This window comes from Lactuca serriola, chromosome 7, assembly GCF_051521515.1.
Source record: "Lactuca serriola cultivar US96UC23 chromosome 7, Lser_US96UC23_V15, whole genome shotgun sequence".
Lineage (NCBI taxonomy): Eukaryota > Viridiplantae > Streptophyta > Magnoliopsida > Asterales > Asteraceae > Lactuca > Lactuca serriola.
In genome coordinates, this window is record NC_136414.1 from 38,180,795 (window position 1) to 38,204,071 (window position 23,277).

Consider the following 23,277-nt stretch of genomic DNA (forward strand, 5'->3'; position numbering starts at 1 on the left):
CGGATTCCTCTTCCTGATCTGCTCCAGATCAATCTCCCTCTCTCTGGCCCGAGCAATAATATCCTCTAGCATTTTGCAGCTGGACCTGCTCACAAACTTCCTGATGTCATATCTCAGCATTTCATGATATCGAGATTTCTTCATCTCCTTGTCCGCCACATATTGCGGAACCAAGAGAGCCCTCTCCCTGCACTTGGCGGTGATCTCCACCACCGACTCAGTAGTCTGGTGGAGATCTAACAAATCTTGCACTAACTGCTGCGCCTCAATTGCATGGGCACACTCTTCCCAGAATCTAGTCTAAAAGTCATCCAATGACATAGCATCAACTACTTCATCACTCCACTCACTAACAACCTCTTCCTATCAATCTCGTGCTCTGTCCCTCAGGAGACAGGAAACAAGTCGGATCTTGTCTCCTTTCGAGACGCCTGGTAGGAAAAATGTTGGCGACATATGCCACTCATCTGCTGCTAACAATGGGGTCCCTAACCCCCATGACAATCTGAAGCTTCACAAACTCTGAATTCTCGAAACATCAACGTACGGGTCCCTATCATGTCTGCAGCCTCAGTTTCCAACTTTTGCAACTTGAAAACTAGAGACGTTGTTCCATATGAATAGTATTATCAACATACAATACAAGCATTACAATTATGCTCCCATTAGCTCTGACATGTACTCAGAAATCAACTGGACTTCTAGAAATCAATACCCTTTGACTTTCTCATGGAAGTGTAGATTCCTATTTCACGATGCTTCATCAAGCCTCTATTTAGGCTTCTTAAGCTTATGCACTTTATCCGGATAGTGTTTGTGTTGAAACCCTTTCAAGTTTTTATAAACATATCTCCTGAAAGTTTAAATAATTCTTTTCCATTCCTCATAACTCGAAATATGAAGAGGGATGCCGTAATCATACTGTGAATTTGAGAATTCAATCAATATAACCAATATCCATATTGATCTTTATCAGATCTTTAAAATATACTAGCGAAAGTGTTCCCTCATAACCATTTTCATGAATTAGAGCGAAACTTTTTGCCACCTAGATTCGAAGGTGGATACATTCCCATCCATGTAGAACTTTCATTTTCAAGCTACAGTCAAAAGACAAGGTTTAGGACAACCCAAAACCACATTTAGGTCTCCTTCATGGATCGAACTTCGCTATTCTTCATTTCTTGCTTTCTAGCAGCTCAAAACCCACCAGCGCTTTCGTTTCTGTTAGCATCTCACCCATATTGATTAGTGTACCTTCACTGACTAACGGAATTTTCTTTTGTAGTTAAATGTAAAACATAGAACTCATAATCATTCTCGACTTAACTGGAAATGCACAGAAATAAGAATGTGTCAATAAACACAACATATTTTCAACCTCAGGTTTCGCGGTAGTGATAACTAAAATGATCATTGTCGGTTGACTCTTGAAACTCTCAAGATCAATACGACTCCCACAGGCTTCTTGACATATAAGTTATTCTCTCAAGAAACATTCATCGTTGAGCTAAAACAAATATGCAAAAGTTTGTGTAGATTCTCGACATGATAACACTATTCAAAATTGGATTCAGTTCAAATTTTGTTTCTCGACTGCTAAAAAACATCATAACTCCAATTCTTAATGTGCTTGAGAGAAAGGATTCATACTCCACATATTATGAAGTGTTATCACCCTTCTTAGTTTTAAATGAATCTGAATATATGATTTAGAGTTACTTGAGCATAGCTCTAAAACTCGATTGGAAATGAAGTATGACTCTTCTCTTGATCGAACCATTTCCACGATCGAACCATTTCCACTAATATTTGATTCCTATTCTTAGTTATGAAATTGCACTAAGATGTTCTTCGATGATCAGTTGTCATATAATTCCATAATCACTAAGATGATCATAAAATATTATATTAAAGTACTCTTTTTTCCTTTTAGATTGGAGAATATTTTATGATTCTGCCTAACAAATTCTTTTATTTGTTCTGCTACTCTTTGAATCTTTTCAAAGAATTAGAATTATCCTTAATATTATAAACACAACCATATTTACTGAAGCATCAGTAAATCATGACGAATAGAGTTCTCTTCTTTTGTGGTCGATCTGCAGAGTTCATAATGTAACCAAAAATACACCTTATATTTCGAAACTAATATTTAAAAAAATGCATTTTAAATATATATTTATATTTTTTTGTCCATATGCACCTTTCAAAAAAAACATGTGCATATTAACATGAACAAGATACGAACGAATATATATATATATATATATATATATATATATATATATATATATATATATATATATATATATATATATATATATATATATATAATGTGGTGAGTCCACTAGGTGTAATATTGCACTATGTGTTTTAGATGTATTAGGTGACAAGATACGTGACTTACCCGTACCATTAAGGCTGGTAATTCTTGACATGACCCGCGACACGACCCGCAACACGACACGAAATAAATGGGTTTTGGTTGAGTTTTTCAACCCACCAACTCGTTTGTTAAATGGGTCATATATGGGTTTCTCAAAAAATAAACGGGTTGACCCGCCAACCCGTTTATATTCTTAATAAAAAAAATATATTTTATTTTTAAATGTATTTATGTATCAAGTACTAATATTTAATAAGTATTATATATATATATATATATATATATATATATATATATATATATATATATATATATATCATTGGTTCATAGACCATTTGATTGTTTAGACATTTTGACCCGTGGTGGATGGTCTAAGGTCGTAAGTCGTAACCTATAAGGCTAAGTCTATAACGTGTTTCTATGAATGTTTTTAATTTTCATTTGGATGTTTAAGACTTAAATGTCTTAAATTCAGATATGTTTGCATCAACCATCAAGAACTTATTCATGTTTAATTGTCAATTTTATTTATGGAATCTGACCCACGAACCCAAATCTAACCCACGAACCCACCAACCTGTGAACTCGTATAAATAAATGGGTTGGCGGGTCATATATGAGTTTATATTCCAAACCCATCAACCCATGACCTGTGTATTTAAATAGATCGTGTTTGGGTTGGCATATTCTGACCCACCAACCTGCCAACCCGCGACACACCAACCCGAACACAACACGATTGTCAGACCTACGTACCATGGTGGGATATGGAGCCGGCTTGCATTAGATGCCAAACTCTAGCACCTTTTGCATCGTTTGCACCTTTACACACCTTGGACCGGCTAGTTCCGAGATATATAAGAATAGAGTAACTTATTATTGTAAAAGTAAAAAAACTCAAGTATAATAAGTTTTATACCCTCTCAATAATGCAAAGCCCAGTTGTTAGTTCGTTTATTGGTTTGCGGTTTAAATATGATATAAGGAAGTCTTTCGATAAAATTAAACATAAAAAAGAACTCGTCCCTTTATCATCAAGTTTAGAACCACAGTGATTACCATTTAGATGGTGATATTTGATGTTTTTGTATAAGTTACTTCTTCGAACAACAAAATCAGTATAAAAAAATTATCCTTTTTTGATGTAAGAAAATTCTAAAACTATAAGGTTAAGCTACAGCCGTATATAATGAGTTATGAACTTATAGTCCAATTGAAAAAAATGGATTAGACCGGGGCTCGACACCCAGCTCTCCCCCCTCCCCTACTGCACAATAATACATTACGGATTTAATAAAATAATATATGGATAATTATTGGCTGGCAATACAGAATGATACACGTTGAATAATCTTACAAAAGCATAATTTGCTGACAATCAATCCATCCTACCTTATTATATTATGATATAAACCACAAATTTCCTAATATAGATGCTTTCCGAAAAAGAAATACATTTCATTCGGATTTAGGCCATGTGCATTTGATATTATTTGATATCTGATGGCAAATTATAAACAAAAACTTCCCGATAAAAACTATTTTAGCCCACTAAGATTATATTAAATATTTTTCTTTTTATAACAAAATTATATGAAAAATGTGATTTAGAAAAAATTAGATGTGTATCCGCACAAAGCGGTAGTGATAAATAGTTCTTTCGACGAATAATTTTCTTAAGGAGAAATAATTATTAGATATTATTATTAGTTATTATATAAAAAAAGTTATTATTTCTAAAAATATATTTATGTGTGTAACATCCCAAATTTCAAAAATATGATATAAGGGCTTAAAGTGTAAATTGAGAATGCTATTCGACAAGTAGGTGCGATTACTCGTCGAGTCGGAGCGGGTTCTGGTCGCGAGTTAAGTGACCAACTCGCCGAGTCGGCGGCTGGATTCGACGAGTTGGTGCTGGGAACAGAAAACCCTAATCTTAGGGTTTGCACCCTATTTAAAGGACCTTAAGTCCTCACATCAGCCTCTTTGTCAGCCCTTGAGAGTCAGGAAACCCTAAAATCGTGTGTGAGCCTTTGGAGTGAGCTTGGAAGCTTTGGAAGGAGATTCTAGCAAAGGAGGCTTGTAGATCAAGTGTATAGCATCAAGGGACTCGTATAGATCCAGAATCTACTTCAATTTGGGCACATTTTTTAGGTAACAAGTTGTTACCTTGATACCTTCCTTTCTAGATCAACTTATGGATGGATTTGGGGCCATTTTAGTATGTTTAAGATCCATTTCGGGTTATGGGTCTAGATCTGAGGTTGGAACTTCAGATCTAGACTTGCCTTGGTCCAGGAAATCATAAAGCATCAGCCCTTGGTTTGGTTGTGAAGCATTCTTGCCTTAAACCCTAGCCCTAGCTTGTTTTGGGCCAATAGCACCTTGTACTTACGTAAAGTTGGCAGCTTCACGTAAGAGTCATGCCCTAGGAGGATGGATCTACAGTATGGAGCCTCTACATGGCTCAAAAAGTGACTATATGCATGAAGGACTAAAGAGACTCGGCGAGTCATATGATGATGGGCATGGACTCGACGAGTTGGATGAACAACTCGACGAGTCTAATGAAGATTGCCATGAACTCGGCAAGTCTGTTCTTGGACTCGGCGGGTTATAGCGCAGAACCCCCCCCCCCCCCCCCCCCCAAAAACCTCTTATGGTTAAGACTCGGATCAGTGAGTTAAGTGGTGACTCAGTGAGTTGGACAGGATGGGACTCGGAGATTGATGGACTCGAAGAGTCATAGGGTGACTCAGCGAGTCGAGTCGTGATATGAGAGCCTTCTGAGTTTAAGAACTCGGAGAATCAATGGATTGACTTGGCGAGTAGGGTCAATCAGGAAGGTTGACTTTGGCTAGGACTTTAACTTTGACCCGTTTGACCTTTAATGGTATTATGGTAATTTGGATATTTATGTCAATGGACCATTGATGGATATAGGTGTTGGAGTCTGGGGCAGTGCTTCGGGATTGTGCTTTCGTGGTTCGGCTTGGCAGTTGCGAGGTGAGTTATCCTCACTATACCCAAGGGTCTAAGGCACCAAGGTCGGCCCTTTGATTCGTTATTTGAGATAGTTACTATTGTGATATGTTAGTTGGAATTCTGGTAGAAAGGATGATTATGTGTCAGCATTGTTGGTTAGATCGGTATCCTGGTAGATTGGATGTGGCTATGCTTAGTGGCCTGTAGTTGGTCTGACTTTCTGTATCCTGGTAGGAGATTACCTGTTATATGTGCGCATGTTTGAACAGTAGTAGAGGGTATTCCATCCCGGTAGGATGATAGGGCCATAGTATGTGTTTCTGTAGACTGTTATATGATTATCTGATAGGTGCACATGTTTGCTAGTGTGTGGGCATTCCAAACCGATGGTTGTGGGCCAGGAGTATTCCATCCCGGTAGGATGATTGGACTCATAGTAGGTAGAGCATTCCAACCCGATGGTTGTGGGCCAGGAATATCCCATCCTGGTAGGATGATTGGACTCATAGTATGTAGGGCATTCCAAACCGATGGTTGTGGGCCAAGAGTATTCCATCCCGGTATGATGATTGGACTCATAGTAGGTTGGCATTCCAACCCGATGGTTGAGGGCCTGGGGTATTCCATCCTGAGGGGTGATTGGACCCATAATAGTTGTTGTTGTACGTGTAGATGTCCTGGCATTCCAACCCGATGGTTGTGGGCCGAGAGTATTCCATCTTGGTAGGATGATTGGACTCATAGTATGTTGGCATTCCAGCCCGAAGGTTGAGGGTCAGGGGTATCCCAATCGGATGGTTGATTGGACCTATAGTATGTTGTTCATTGTTGTATGGGTATAGTTATGTGTGTATGGGTATTTTGGGGGAACTCACTAAGCTTTCGGACTTACAGTTTCAGTTTATTATTTCAGGTACATCAGGAGATCGTGGCAAGGCCAAGACGTGATCGTACCACTCCTTATATTTCATGCTTTTGTGATTGGATTCTGGGGATACTCTGATGTTTAAATTATTTTGAAAACAAGTTGTAATAATTTAATGGTTTTTGATCACCACCTCCACCGCCGCCGCCGTCGCCGTCGCCTACACCCTTCTTCTCCTCATCCAAGATGATCCCACCAACCCATGTTCCAAAATTGAAGCCACTAACAAGATACGGCGACTCACCAAGACTTCCCAGCGGTGTCGCCGACAATTCTCCGCCGCAATTAAACCCATTGTGTCGATGCTCCGCTCTCTGTCACCGAAAGCCAACGAAGTTGCCCTCCTTGCTCTTCTTAACCTCGTTGTTAAGGGCGAAACGTATGTTTGTTTATCTTTCATCTTTTTCTTTGATAATAATAATAATAATATGATGATGATGATGATGATGATGAATTGATGATCTTCACCTTGTGTTCAATCGTTTTTTGTTCTTATCGTTGCATCTTTTTTGGCTGATTCAGCTATATCTGGAAAAAGGAAAAGGAATCAAATCTTTTTTGAAAGTGTGTTTTGTGGTCTCTCTTTTATCGTTAATCTTTTTTCCAATTGGTTAACAGAAAAGAAAACAATTTGACCCAGCTAATAAAATTAGTGTTTGTTCTTATTGATCACAAAAAATCCATATATGGTTCTTTAAATTAAACAATATACTCATATTGGAAGTGTTAAGTTTTATGAGTAGTTTTGTTCATGTGTTAAGTTTTATGAGTAGTTTTGTTCATGCTTAAGACAAACAGTGTTCTCTTGTTCAATTGATTCCCTACTAGGATATTTCATTGGTGGTTTTAAAATCGTTAAGAAGAAGTTAAAATGAATTAATATTTGAAAAGTTTTTGTGGTTTTTATTTCTTCTAATGGTTATTATATTAGTTTAATATATTTTAAGAATTTAAAACTTGCATGATTGATTAGTCTTGAAGTAAATTGTGGTTGGTATTTTTGGGTTGTCATTTTCTTGGGTCTATGTGTGCTTGTTTTTCATGGCTTTAGCTATTTAATAATGAAAATAACTTTTTACAACTTTGTATGTGGTCTCCTACTCCCCATTAATATCTTCCAATTTCAAAAGTAATATGAATAAGTATATGCTTATCAATATGCATATGAATATGCTTATCAATATACATATGCATATGCATATGCATATGCATAAGAATAAGTATATGACAGATGTATATGCTTATTCATATGCATAAGAATAAGTATATGACATATGCATATGCTTATTCATATACATAAGAATAAGCATATGCATATTCATATTCATATGCATATTGATAATAATAAGTATATGGCATATGCATATTTGTATTCATATGCATATGTATATGAATAAGCATATGCATATGCATAAGAATAAGTATATATATATATATATATATATATATATATATATATATATATATATATTATGCATATTAATCTGCATATGAATAAATATATAACATATGCGTAAGATTATTCATATGCATATGCATATGCATATATGTATATGAATAAGCATATGTGTATGCATAAGAATAAGTATATGTATATTTATATTAATGTGCATATGAATAAGTATATGATATATGTATATGCATAAGAATAAGTATATGACATATACATATACATATGCATATGAATAAGCATATGCATATGCAACCATGTAATGAAAATGACATTATGAATAAGATAGGTGAGAGTTTGATAGGGAAAAACAGTAGCAACAACAAGGATGAAGAAGGTTAAAAATGGAACATATGGATTTCATATTTTTTTAATTTTTTTAAATTTGTTTATTTATATTTTTTTTAATGTCTGAAAATATTCCTTAAATTTTGAAATTAATATATGAAAAAGATTTTTTTTAAATATGCAGAAGCAAAAGCAAGAGGTAGTGGCACTCGAGTAAATGTCATGCCAAATTTCATGACAAATTTTTTGATATTTGAAATAAGCTTCTAGTGATTCAGGTGGTGGTGGAAGAAACTCAATCTGTAATTAGACTTAATATGGAAGAGTTTACATAGAATTTGCAGACTTATATGGAAAATAATATGGAACATGAAGAAGGTGATATGTCATGGGCATTAGCGGCATTAACATCAGAGGCTGCTTCTATTGAAAAAAAATGAACAAATTTGGTTATATTTAACAAAATCAAAATCAAATGCATATTTAATTAGGGACATATGAACCCTAAAACATCTATGCCCGAACAATCTTTTAAAATTTCCTCCAAAATCCCTAAGAGAATTAAATCAATGTAAACCAAAATCGAAGCAACTAACCTGAAATTCTTAATCCCATTTGTTTCAGTTTACCTTCATCCTGGATTCTTGGGAAACATCTCTTGCAAAAAAAATGTCGATATTACCAACCACAAAACAGGGATCAACCATGAAATTCAAACAGTTTCAATATAGATATAAAATGAAAATAGACACATATAACTTTGGTGTTCTAGAGAAGATAGAATGAAGAGAGTAGTTGTTGTCGCGATGCTTGATCGTGGTGGCAGAGGGGATTTGGGTATTCAATGACTATGAAATAAGCAATTGGTTTAAATCTCAGCTTTAGTTGACTCAACAGTTCAAAAGAACTACCCTATGTATCTTGATTTCTTTCAACCAAATGCTCTCAATCTATTTTTCCTGTATATGTATATTAATAAGTATATGACATATACATATGCATATAATAAGCATATACATATGCATATGCATATGCAACCATGATAATGGAAATTACATTAAGAGTAAGGTATGAGAACGATTTGACAGGCCAAAAGCAATAAGAGTATAAGAGGAGGTAAGCCAGCCCCAATCAACCCCTCTTGAGTTCAAGCCCACCATGTAAATTTCAGATATTGAACTCGGGATATTATTCTTCTGAACTCAAATGATAGAATTTTACAAGTCATTGATGAAGCTGAGGATCCATCAGAATCTGCCAAGCTTGAAACTATGCAAGTTTCACATATTGAAGCCATGGATGAGTTACTTGAGGTAGAAACTAAAGATATTACAGAGAGTGATGCAAAAGAATCAACGTGTCCAGAAACCATGCATACTTCAGATATTAAAATTATAGAAGCCGAAAATAGGGATTTGGTAGAAAGGTTGTAAGATATGTACATGGAACTTTCAACAATTTTAGATGAGGTAAATCGGATTCAACTTGTTGATGTCAATCTTAAGGCAACAATGGAAGTTTTGACTACTGAAGGCATGGATGCTATGGATTTGTATGTAGAAGATGAGTTACAACAAGTGAGCACAGGTAATAATGATGAAAGTTATGTTTCATATGTGATGCCTACAGAACCAGTTCTAGAAGTGGCGGAAAAGCAACCATGTTCAACCCATGTTGAGCTTAAGCATAGCATCCAAGTTTCAGATATTGAAGTTCAGGATATTAAAGATCAGAGTCAAGATGATGTGATTTTACAAATCATTGAAGATGATGCATGTGATAATTACATCAAGGATGTTGAGCGATCATGGCAGTGAACCATTGCATCGTATATTTGAACGTTTTTTCAATAAAACATATGCATCTGATTCGTGCATATGTTTTTTTTTCAAGAAAACAAAGTAGTCAGACATTCTGAACCTTACAGTGACCTATAAAAAGAGAACACTGACTATTTAAAAATAATAATAGTGAAAGATTGTCTTTATTGATCTAAAAGTAATAAGAGTCATGTTGTATTTTTATAAAATTAAGTGGCAAAATGACCAAAATCAAACCTCATTAAGTAAGCAAAAGAAAAATTTTACAAGGAAATTACCACTTTGAGTTCTTATGATCCATAGAATAGATGATAAGTACTGATTCGGTCCATTTGTAATTCTTGACCAATGATCAGACACTCGGTATGCGTCTCTAGCCAATATTTAATCAAATCCATGGATAACTATAAACTCATAAACCCAATGTGGACTTGATTTGAAACAAAGACGATCATTCAGATGATCGGTTATCCTTAGGCCGTCTGGTATGGTTGCAACGGACGAGTTCGTGGTCTAGGTGGCCACGAACCACGACCGTGCACACCATCCAGGTGTCTCGTGGTGGTTCGTGGTCATGGGCGTTCGTGGTCGAGACAACGAATGGAAACGGCCAATGTAATTGGTTGTTGAGTAACGGCCATATTTAGGGTTTAAAATCTTTTCTTTTTTATTCTTTTTTTATAATTTTACCTTTCAAACAACATTAAACCTCTTCTATAAATACCACACTTATTCATTTATTTTACTCACACAATTCTTTTCTCTTCTTCTCATAATCACACACTTTTTTTGCTTGATAAATTCAAAACCAATGGCTCCTAAAAGGATGAATTGTCAGAAAATAAAGAAGAGAACTTAGTATTAGCATGGGTAGTAGTTTCAGAAGACCCAGAAATACTTCCTAATTTTTGGGTAAAAGTTCGGAACATTTTCCATGATTTAATGGGTTGCCAAAGTCGTAATCTTGATGAAATATGTTCAAAGTTTCGTGACATGAGGGTTAAATGCCTTGAATTCAATGGGATTTATAACTTTGTTATAAACAACGTAGACGAAGGTGACCCGTTTGCTATGGTCATTCACCAATATGAAGACACGAAATATACACCGTTTAAACACGTCAAAGCTTGACGAAAATTGAGAGAGGCCCTAAAATTTAGTCATTAAAAATAAGAGTTAAAAACTAGTTTAAGTTGTTTGTGGTTGCATTTTTATGTTTTCTTATTATTATCTTTTTTATTTTATGTTGTGTGTTTTAAATTAATGTAATCTTTGTTTCATTGAATAAAAAACTAATTTAAAAATGTATGTTTATTGTGTTTGTGAATTAAATTTAAATAAAAAAATATGTTTTATTGTGTTTTAATATATTTTTGAATTAAATTTAAATAAAAAATGATGTGGAGTGGTGTGTTTAGTGGTAGGTATCTCATGGTTAATGATAAGGAGTATGGTGATGATGTGGCACCCACCACTATAATGGTTAGTGGTAGGTATAAGGGACGGTCTTATTTGAATGCACCATACGATGTTAAGAGTCTCCCGAGATACAAGGTAAATTCTATTGCTTATAAATAGTCTAGGTCTACGCTAGGGGTGTTCGTTTGGATGGATCGGTTTGATCCGATCCAATCAAGTAAATCCAAATTGATTTCGATTTTCAAAACATGGATTCGAATTGTCCAAACTAAATTCAAATCTGATCCGATCCGATCCAATTACAATTCGGTTTGATCGGTTTTTATAATTTGGTTTTCAAAAACCGAAACATTTTAAAACGACATACAATTATAATATTACCCAACTTTACATAAGAAGCAAAAACAAATAATTTAGTTGTGATTTGAAATTTATAAACAACTAATAAGAAGATATATTATAGTTAAATATTTTATAGATACAAAACTTTCGAGAGAAAATGCATATTAATATTTTTGTTATCGGGTGAAATGTTTTGAACCTATTTGAAAAAATAAATTACAAAATTAATAAATAATTATAGATATATATTATAAATAAATAAATAATAAATATTTATTCGGTTTTTTTAGACTATTCAGTTCTTATTTTATAAACGAAAACCAATCTGAAATCCAAAATAATAATTCGTTGAAAACCAATCTAAAAATCCGAATATCCGAACCAAATAGTCCAATCCAAATTGTCCAATTGGATAATTCGGTTTTATCCGAATAGGGAACAGCCTTAATCTACACTATATAAGGAATAGATGGAAAGAAACCCTAAGACTCCCTCAATTATTCCTTATCTCCAACAAATTATTGATTTTACCATAGGAGTGTTTTCTTGGGTTGCAACCCGAAACTGGTTCACGTAATACCGGAGTTGAGATAGGGGCTACTTTTCAGCCTCAAGCTACCTCATTGATCGAGGTATACTCATAAAAGCATATGATATCATGCATGATGTTTCTTGTTTTTTAAACAAATAGTACCATGATTCATAGAGATTAAAAAAACTAATTGAAATCGTCAAAGTTGCTTGTGATGATGGATATCTCCTTTGTTTTTTAAAGTTTTCTAGAGGGATACTAAAATATTCGTACCACCACAGTTTCAAAACGTGCTTCTTATACATGGTTACTTCCCAATAATCCACTTATATATATATATATATATATATATATATATATATATATATATATATATATATATATATATATATATATATATATATATATATATATATATATATATATATATATATATATAGTGGTGGTACCAATATTAATTATAAAACATATTACTTATAGCTTGAATTTTAAGAGAAAATACAAAATTTTTTATACAAATCAACAATACATAACAAAATCATTAAAACTTACCATAATTTTAAATACTTGAATTAAGGAAGGCTATTAAATATTTAATTTAGAACAAAATGATAATTTTAAAATATTAAATTCATCAATATAAGTTAATTAATATTTCTTAAACTAGACGCCAATAATAATTAATTCAAATCAAATGTACAAAAAGACAATATAAATATAATTTCTAAATTTAAATATTCTAACTAAAAGTGGTAATTTTTTTATTACATAATAACTAATAATAAAATCTAATAATTATTTCTATGTAAGAAAATTATTCGCTAAAAGACTTATTTATCATCGTTGTTTTGCGCAGGCACATATGAGACTATTATATTTTGTGAGACATAGGGACGCAATCTTAGCCCTTCATTTTGGAGAAAAAAAAATATTTTTAAAATGCAAAAGAAATGAAAATTTTTCAAATTGTTTTTTCAAATATTATTTTCGTCATTTAGATTATTCAAAAATAAATAAATTTACTGTTTTTTTCGAAATATATGTAAAATATTCTAATATAATATATATTAACCGGTAAATATTCAAATCGAATATTAAGAATATTAAATTATTCTACTAAAATATTAAACTATAAATATTCAAACAATTCTAATACAATATTAGATTATTCTAACAAATCTAAAAATTCTAGTAGAATATTAGAATATTTTAATATATCTAACAATTTAAGTATAATATTTGAATATTCTAACATTTTAAAAATTCAATTTGAATATTTACATTGTAATATTCTATTACAATATTTTACGTATATTTCAAAAAAAATGGTAATTTTCATATTTATTTTCTTTTTTTACATAAATTAAATGACGAAAATAATATTTAAAAAAAAAACTCGTATTTTTCCTTTTATTTTGCATTTTACAATTTTTTTTTTAATTTTTTGAACTCCAAGATAAATGGCTAAGATCGTGTATGCATGTCTCACAAAATTATCATGGTCTCAAATGAACACACACACACACACACACACACACACATATATATATATATATATATATATATATATATATATATATATAATTTCTTTTACGGATTCATTTACTATTTATTATAATTTTATCCATAGACAAAACTTCAAATCCTTTTTTCTCGAGTCGTACAAGGAGAAAACTTCATATACGGTTCTAGGGGGAGGCTATTTTTCATCAACATTTATCCCGATAAGTTTGCCCTTGGTATTCTCTTTTTCCATTTTTTTGTTTTATTAATTAGGTATTTTTATGTTTAAACCACCCATATGTTTTTTGTAACACACATAACACTATATCTCTCTTTTTATTCTGTCAAAGAGAACTACCACCTACAATCGGAGCACCACCATCATCTGACAACCAAAACACTGCCAATGTCGGAACCTTAGGTTTATTCGGCACCGAATTCGCCGAAGGAAAAAAATGAGAGGTGAACCGTCGGCGCCACCGTTTTTTGCTAGCCATCGTCGGAGATCGCCCTTTTTCATTTTTTCTGCTGCTATGATGGCTAACTCTCTTATTCTCTTCCTTCTATTGTTATGAACTCCGTAGTCGATCGTAGATCTTCAAAACCCTACGGTCGATGTTGACAGACGGTGTTGGTGGAGTTAAGGTTAGGAGCGGCGGCGCTAGGATTTTCGCCCCCTTTCTTAGATCTACGTCGCTAGGATCGTCGGGGTATGTCACTAGGATCGTCTCTATGTTCATCAGATTAACATCGTCATTGGAGAAGATACAACAGCAGTGCCCTAACTCGACTTCACCGATAAGGGTTTCGTAGCGGGGTTTTCATAGTGGCGATGGCGAGGGTTTTCAGATCGACGATACGAGAGATAGATCTGAAGTGTTCTGACGTATAGGACCCTAATCGGAGAAGACGAAGGACGACATAGCTAGACAGCGAAACCCTAATCGGAGAAGACGGGGGACAATGATGGTGGTGGTGGTGGATACCAGTAGTGGCTATAAATTTCGGAAGTGGCGGTGGTGGATTCCGACAGTGGCGGTGATTTCCGTCGAACATTAAAAAGAAGAGAGTGATAGAGTCTTTATTTAACATCCAAAAATATGGTCCCAAAATTTTGTTTTTAATAATAGATAAAATAGTAATTCCAATATCATCCAATCATCTCAAATAAAAGCCAATGTATCAATTGTCATAAAATCAGAGTAAAGCATCATGTGTGGAATCCCAATGGTGTGTATGATGCAGTCATCTCGAGCTCTTCCCCTTGGAACCAGAAGTACCTGAAACATAAACTAAAGACCGTAAGCACAAAGCTTAGTGAATTTCCCTAAAATATCGCATTCCATACATATCATGCAATAACGAAATACGGGCCCCACCCACACTCTGATAATAGTGAGATACGGGCTCCGCCCACACTCAGATCGAAATGAGATATGGGCCCGGCCCACACTCATATAACAAGCCCCTCCCAATAGACATGCATATACAAGCACATACAAGTATCACACAGACAACAAGTATAACCACATTATCAAACAAGGGTCAACCTTAGTACCTTAGACCCACAAAACCTGGTGAGGAAACTCACCTCGAATACAGAAGGGTCAACCTTAATCTATTAAGTTACCATTCTCGAGACTAAAAGGTCCACCACTCAGATTTTACCAAAATATCGTCTAGAAGGGTAAAGTTTCCAACTTTACCCTTAAGAACCATCCTAATGGGTATAGAACCCAAACCCTAAGCTTAAAAGGTTAAGGCTTAAACAATGAACACTTATTCATCAAGAAAAAACTCCATAATACAGATCTGGTCCTTAAAGGCCGCAAAGTCATGTACAGTTTGTTGGAATCCTAAGTCATGTAGGACTTGGAGTCCAAGTAAACTTGAAGCTTAAACAAGTTGGTTTAAGTTTCGTAGTCTTATTCTACAAGTCGGTAGTTTAGGAATATATATATATATATATATATATATATATATATATATATATATATATATATATATATATATATATATATATCATGTTTGCAGAAATCGCTAATCGGCCACTAATCGGTGGACTAGCGATTAGGGATTAATCGGCTAGGCAGGCGGGGACCATTAATTATTAAGAAAATTATTCAAAAATTTATAAATCTAATTTTAATCCTACGAAAAAAGTGATTAATCGGCGATTAGGTCCAATTAGGTCCGATTAGGGCCGATTAGGTCCGACTTTGACCTACGTTGACCAAACCCGATTAGGTCCGATTAGGTCCGATTAATTCTGACTTTGACCTGTATTGACCAAACTCGATTATAGTGACCGATTAGCAATAAATATCATCGGTGGACGTCCGATTAGCGATTAATCGGCCGATTTTTGCAACACTAATATATATATATATATATATATATATATATATATATATATATATATAGTGTTCTAAAAGGCGCGCCATGGCGTGAGGCGTGGCTTCGCCGTTACGAAAAGCTTCATAACATTGCTGTTAGGCGTAACGCGTGGCAAGGCATGATATGGCGCGCCATGGCGCGTTATGGCGTGTTATGGCGCGTATTTTTTCGTTTGAGACACAGTTTTTTTCTCTTCGTTATGTCTTTTCAAATCGGAGATACAAGTATTGTGGTTTTTGTTAACTTTTTGTTATTAGTTATTGATCTAACACTTCTAATAAGTAGTTATATTTAATATAAATTTATATTTATGTGGTAATATAATTTTAAATTAATACAAAATCGCCGTCTTACATCACGCCTTGAAAAACGCCGTGGCTCGCCATGGCTCGTTAAGCTTGAGGCTTGGCCTTGCCGCCACGCCACGCCTCACGCCATTTAGAACCTTGTATATATATATATATATATATATATATATATATATATATATATATATATATATATATCGAGGTATGATGTTATGCAGAAAATATTGAGTTTTTAGAGTTATATTTTCTCAATGAAATTGGAGAGTTATTCCATATTATTTTGTGTTTTTGATATTGAATTGGTATCAGAGCACTGAAACAAGAAGCTTTGAGATCAATTTACTTACCTGTTGAAGAAGGTGGTCAACATGGCAGGAGATGAAGGGACTTCAGGCAGTGCTCCGGGGAGAGAGAAGGAGACTGGAGTGACTTCAGTACAATGTCCCATGCTCAACTCAACAAATTACACGGTGTGGTCAAAGAGAATGAAGGTAGTATTAAAGATTCACAAGGCTTGGAAGATAATTGAACCAGGAACTACAAAAAATCAAGACAAAGATGATTTAGAAATAGGTATAATTTACCAATCGATACCTGGAGATCTCATAATCCAAATCAGTGAACAAGAATCTTCCAATGGACTTTGGGAAGCAATCAAATCAAGGCATATGGGGGCAGACCATGTGAAGGAGGCACGATTATAGACTTTAATGTCTGATTTTGATCGATTGAAAATGACTAAGTCGGAGTCGATCGACTCTTTCACGGGAAAACTATCGGGAATCGCATCCAAGGCAGCCGCACTGGGTGAATCGATCGATGAACCAAGGATGGTGAAGAAATTCTTGAAAGCGCTACCAAGGGCAAAAATTCATCCAAATTGTCGCCTCATTGGAACAGGTGTTGGACCTGAAAACCGTTGGCTTTGAAGATGTAGTAGGGTGGTTAAAGGCGTATGAAGAACAGATTAGGGAGGAGGACAACGGCGGAGATGGTCAGGTGAAGGCGTTGTTTACGAAGGCGTCAAATGGTGGTGGTTGGAGTAATCGCAGGACGCAAGGAAAAGTATCAAAGGAATTTAACGGGGCAGGAGGGTCAAATGGACCGAATGGATCAAGTGGGTCCAAATATGTCAATCGGGCCTCGCAAGGTGGCAAGCCTAATCAAGGAAACAAGTCCAATTTTTGATCAGTTCAATTCCAATAATAACCCAAATAAGAACAAAATAAAAAAGGATCGATACAAAATTATTTGTTATCGGTGCGATAAACCGGGCCACTTCACGTCTCAATGTCCAGACCGAATCCAAAAATTACAAGAAAATAATTTTACCGAAGTTAACGATACCGATGTGGCCGTATTTTTACACGAAACCGTGTTTTTAAACGAAGAAAAGGTGATACTGTCTCGATGCAACTTACAAGATAACGATGTGTGGTATTTGGATAATGGGGCCAGCAATCACATGACGGGAAACCGGTCATTTTTCTCCAAACTTGATGAAGGCATAACTGGGTGGGTAAAATTTGGAGATAATTCGTGTGTGAAAATCAAAGGAAAAGGTGTTATACTCTTCCAAGGAAAAAGGGGTCAACAAAGGCTGATGACGGAGATTTACTACATACTGGATCTCAAGAACAATATTATTAGACTCGGACAAGCAACTGAAGTCGGGTGTGATATTCGAATGAAAGACAACTATTTGACCATGCATGATCCCGATAATTGCTTATTAATGAAAGTACAAAGAACTCGAAAACGCCTTTATAAAATAAAATTACAAATTGGAGTTCCTATTTGCCCTCATTTGAGACTAAGTGAAGATACATGGCGATGGCATGCAAGACTTGGGCATATCAATTTTGAGTCAATGAAAAAGATGTCAAAAAATGGTCTACTCAAAGGGTTACCCCAATTTTATCATGAGAACCAATTGTGTGAGTCCTACTTGGTGGGCAAGCAAACAAGAAAGTCATTCCCGACTATGACAACATACAAAGCAAAACAACCATTGAAACTAGTTCACGGTGATTTATGCGGTCCAATCACGCCGGCAACCAAGGGTCAAAATAGGTATATTTTTACACTTAGTGATGACTTTTCACGATTTATGTGGATTTATCTCTTGAAAGAAAAAAGTGATGCATTTACACACTTCAAAAAATTTAAAGCTTTGGTGGAGAATGAAATTGGAAAGCCTTTGAAAGTGTTTAGAAGTGATCGAGGAGGCGAGTTTACTTCTCTCGAGTTTAATTCTTTTTGTGATCAAAATGGAGTCAAACGCCACCTTACCGCCTCATACTCTCCACAACAAAACGGAATTGTGGAACGAAGACACCGAACAATTATGGACATGAGTCCTTGGTATATTTGGGTGTCTAGCACATGCAAAATTTGAACCAGTAATACAAATCAAATCAATCGAGTTTACACAAGAGTCCTTGGTAATACACTACAATACAAATCTAATCAATCGAGTTTACACAAGAGTCCTTGGTAATACAACTCGATACGAAAAGCTGTATAAAAGAAAACCGAGTTTACACAAGAGTCCTTGGTAATACAACTCCGTACGAAAAGTTGTATAAAAGAAAACTGAATTTAGAAAATGTTCATATATTTGGATGTCTAGCACATGCAAAATTTCAACCGGTTAATCTAAAGAAGTTGGATGCAAGATCAAGACCACTAGTGCATGTTGGTTCCGAACCGGGTATGAAAGCTTATCGGTTATTTAACCCGGTGACACAAAAAATAATAGTGAGACAAGACGTTATTTTTAATGGAACCAAAGGGTGGGATTGGATTAAAGAAGCAAGAACCAACAATGAAGAACCGGGTTCATTCATGATACCATGGGACTATCCGAGAGACGATGCGAACAACAACCAAGGAAACGATGTAAACAATGATCCAATTGAATCGGATCACGAGATTGAAGCGAAAGTACAAGATAATGAACAACCAAGTCCGGTAAATAATAATGTTCAACAAGGAGCTGCAAATCAAAGACCCTCGAGAACAAGAGTACCTCCAAGACGATTTCAAGATTATGAGCTTGATCTTAGTAATCTCGAAGAACTTCTTCTTACAATTAATGACGAGCCGGTATCTGTTGAAGAAGAAAATAAAGAACTAGAATGGGTCAAGGCCATGGATGCGGAAATCAATTCGATAAACAAAAATAATACTTGGACTTTTGTAAACAAGTATACGGGGGTGAAGCCGATTGGACTCAAGTGGGTGTTCAAATTGAAGAAAAATGCAGATGGCAGAATTAATAAATACAAGGCAAGGTTGGTTGCTAAAGGTTACGTACAACAACCCGGTATTGATTTTCAAGAAGTATTTGCCCCGGTAGCTCGAATCGAAACCATTCGGTTTCTTATAGCCTTGGCTGCTACTCTTGAATGGGAGCTTCACCACTTAGTTGTTAAAATGACATTCTTACATGGAGAATTGAAGGAAACCGTTTATGTATCGCAAACGGAAGGCTATATAAAGAAAGGCAACGAACATAAAGTATATCGCCCTACGAAAGCACTATATGGTCTAAGACAAGCACCTCGAGCATGGAACACAAAGCTTGATGGGATTTTGAAGAGTATGAAATTTCAAAAGTGCATGAAAGAACCATCGGTGTACCGAAAAAGTGAAGGATCTAACTTGCTAATTTTAGCAATTTACGTTGATGATCTATTTGTAACCGGTACAAATTTGAACATGATCAAGAGGTTGAAATTAGAGATGTCCAAGAACTTTGAGATGTCGGATCTTGGAAGATTAACTTATTACCTTGGCATTGAAGTTAAGCAAGAGGAATCGGGGATTAGTATAAACCAATAAGCATATGCTCAACGCATTCTAAAAGAAGTCGGTTTACATGATTGCAATCCGACCCACATTCCAATGAAACTGAGAAACAAATTTTCAAAGGACGAAGATGAATCCGAAATCGACATGACACAATATCGAAAGGTGGTAGGATGTCTTAGATATCTCTTGCAAACAAGACCCGATATGGCATATGCGGTTGGAATTGTTAGCCGATACATGCAAAGTCCAAGAGAATCACATGGTGGTGCAATCAAACACATTCTAAGGTACTTATGAGGAACAACGGGATATGGAATCAAGTACAAAAGGATGGGGAAAAGGCGACTTATTGGTTATAGTGATAGTAGTCACAATGTTGACCCGGATGACGGTAAAAGCACAACCGGCCACATTTTCTGCTACGGGTCATCTCCGATAACATGGTGTTCGCAAAAGAAAGATATCGTTGCTTTATCATCTTGCGAGGCGGAGTTCATGGAAGCCACGGCAACCGCATGTCAAGCAATATGGCTTCAAGATTTGCTCGGAGAAATCATGAACAAAGCGCAAGATAAAGTGGTTCTTAGAGTTGATAACAAGTCAGGTATCGAACTAACGAAGAATCTTGTTTTTCATGGAAGTAAACATATTCACACGAGGTTTCACTTTATTCGTAATTGTGTCGAAAACGAACAAGTGGAGGTGGAGTACATTCCTGGTGAAGAACAAAAGGCGGATATTCTTACAAAACCACTAGCTCGAACCAAGTTCAAGGAAATGCGGAGCTTGATCGGGATTGAAGACTTCTCTAGAAGGACTTTGAGATTCGGGGATGATTGTTGGAATCCTAAGTCATGTAGGACTTGGAGTCCAAGTAAACTTGAAGCTTAAACAAGTTGGTTTAAGTTTCTTAGTCTTATTCTACAAGTCGGTAGTTTAGGAATATATATATATATATATATATATATATATATATATATATATATATATGTATGTATGTATGTATGTATATGTATGTATGTATGTATGTATGTATGTATATGTATGTATGTATGTATGTATGTATAGATATCGAGGTATGATGTTATGCAGAAAATATTGAATTTTTAGAGTTATATTTTCTCAATAAAATTGGAGAGTTATTCCATATTATTTTGTGTTTTTGATCTTGAAAGTTTCCAACTTTACCTTCAAGTATGCTTAGAAGAAGCTCAAATGTTCAAAAGAAGCCATAAGATGGACTTAATGCATGCATGGAGCCCTTAAGACCATAAAGTTGGCACCTTTATGCCAAAAGAGCTCAAGAGGACCATGGATTTGGAAGAATAGCACTTAGGACATCCTTCAACCCCATCAATCACCCAAACATGGCTAAAAGCCTCAAAACTAACCCAAAAAGAGATCTAATCAAATATTGAGCAAGATTAGAGCTTTATACCCGAAATATGTTGGAAATGGTGCAAAGAATCAAGATCTTGAAGGCTCCTACTTGAATCACCACCTTGCACCAAGCTTCTCTTTCAGCTTCAAACACACCAAAATACACTCACAAAGAGCTCACAACACTCAAAAAGGATTTAGGGTTTCGAGATTAGGGTTAGGGACTATAGAGGCTGGAAATGAGGCCAACATCTGGGACTTAAGGTGTTTAAATAGGGTGTAAAACCCTAAAATTAGGTTCTCCTTCTGAGCGGCCAACTCATCGAGTTGCCTCGTGAAACCTTGTGGTCAAGATAACTTCTACTCAACGAGTTTAGGCTTCCAACTCGCCGAGTTCTCCAAGGAAAATCATAACAATTGCAAAGATAAATTCATATCGGGAACTAGGCGTTACACTTTAATGAAGGGAATAGGTAGGTAGGGTTGGGTGGGTTATTAGGGGTAGGTTTTTTGTTTTTTTATTATTATGATGAAAGTAATAAAAAGAAAATGGAAAACAAACGGAAAGGACAAAAATGTCAATTCAAACACATATGATTTTGAATTAGACCAAACTTACAACAAAATCAATGTTTTGGACCGGTGATGCAAGTTCAAAACTTTTTGGACCAAAGTGGCAATTTTCAACATACTACAGGACCATTTTTATAGTTTTGCCCATAATATATATTATTTACTATAAAGTGTAGAGTTTCAAAATTCAAATTTTAGAAAAAAATTTAAATATTTTATAATTATTTTTATCAATTGACTGTTATATTTTTTTATAAAATTAAATGTAAAATATCATTTATATTCTTTATAGACTTTCAAAATGCTATGTTTATCCAAATTAGTATTTTAATTAATTTTAACAAGTTAAAAACTATTAATAACAAAATAACTAAAAATTAGTTTTTAATATATATTTAATAAGTTAAATTAATAAATAAATATGTTTAAAAGTACCAATTTGATTTTTGATTTTTCTAAATAATTAAATGAGTTAAATTCAACCCATTTGATAAGTATAACACCTACTTGTCAAAGCTTATTCTTTAGACTCTTGGAATTGACTTGTGGTGTCTTATTTAATTTTTTTGTTGAAATGCTAGTGTTGCTGCCGGTGAACAATGAATAATTTTTAAATAATTTTTAAACAATTTGATCGTTAGGTTTCAACAAAGAAGGCTTACTAACATGTAGACTAATGTGATTTCATTTATTATGTGTGTCGATTTCTTATTCTTATTAACAAAAATATACTAATAATTTTAAATTGAAAAATAGAGTTTTAGTTTATGGTTTTTAATTGCTAACTTTTGAAAAACTCTAGAAACCGAGTACACATAACCGGTAGCAAACAGGTCCATGACTTGTTCCAAAATCTAAGAAACCAGTCTAACCAGTTCCTGTTTCAGCTCCGGTTCAAAAACTCAAATAACCGTCGCTTCAGGTTCTAGATAATTAGGCGAATACCGACTTATGTTCACTCTCAATTAACATGGGACGCAACATTGAAAATAAAGAAATATTTTGATCTTTTAACTCTTTTAAACTTCATCGATGAAAGATGAAAATAGAAATGACAAAAATGTAGAAATTTTTTAATAAGTATTACATAGTTAATTCTTTATAGTATTAAACTTATTAAATTTGATCAAAATAATAATTTGAATAA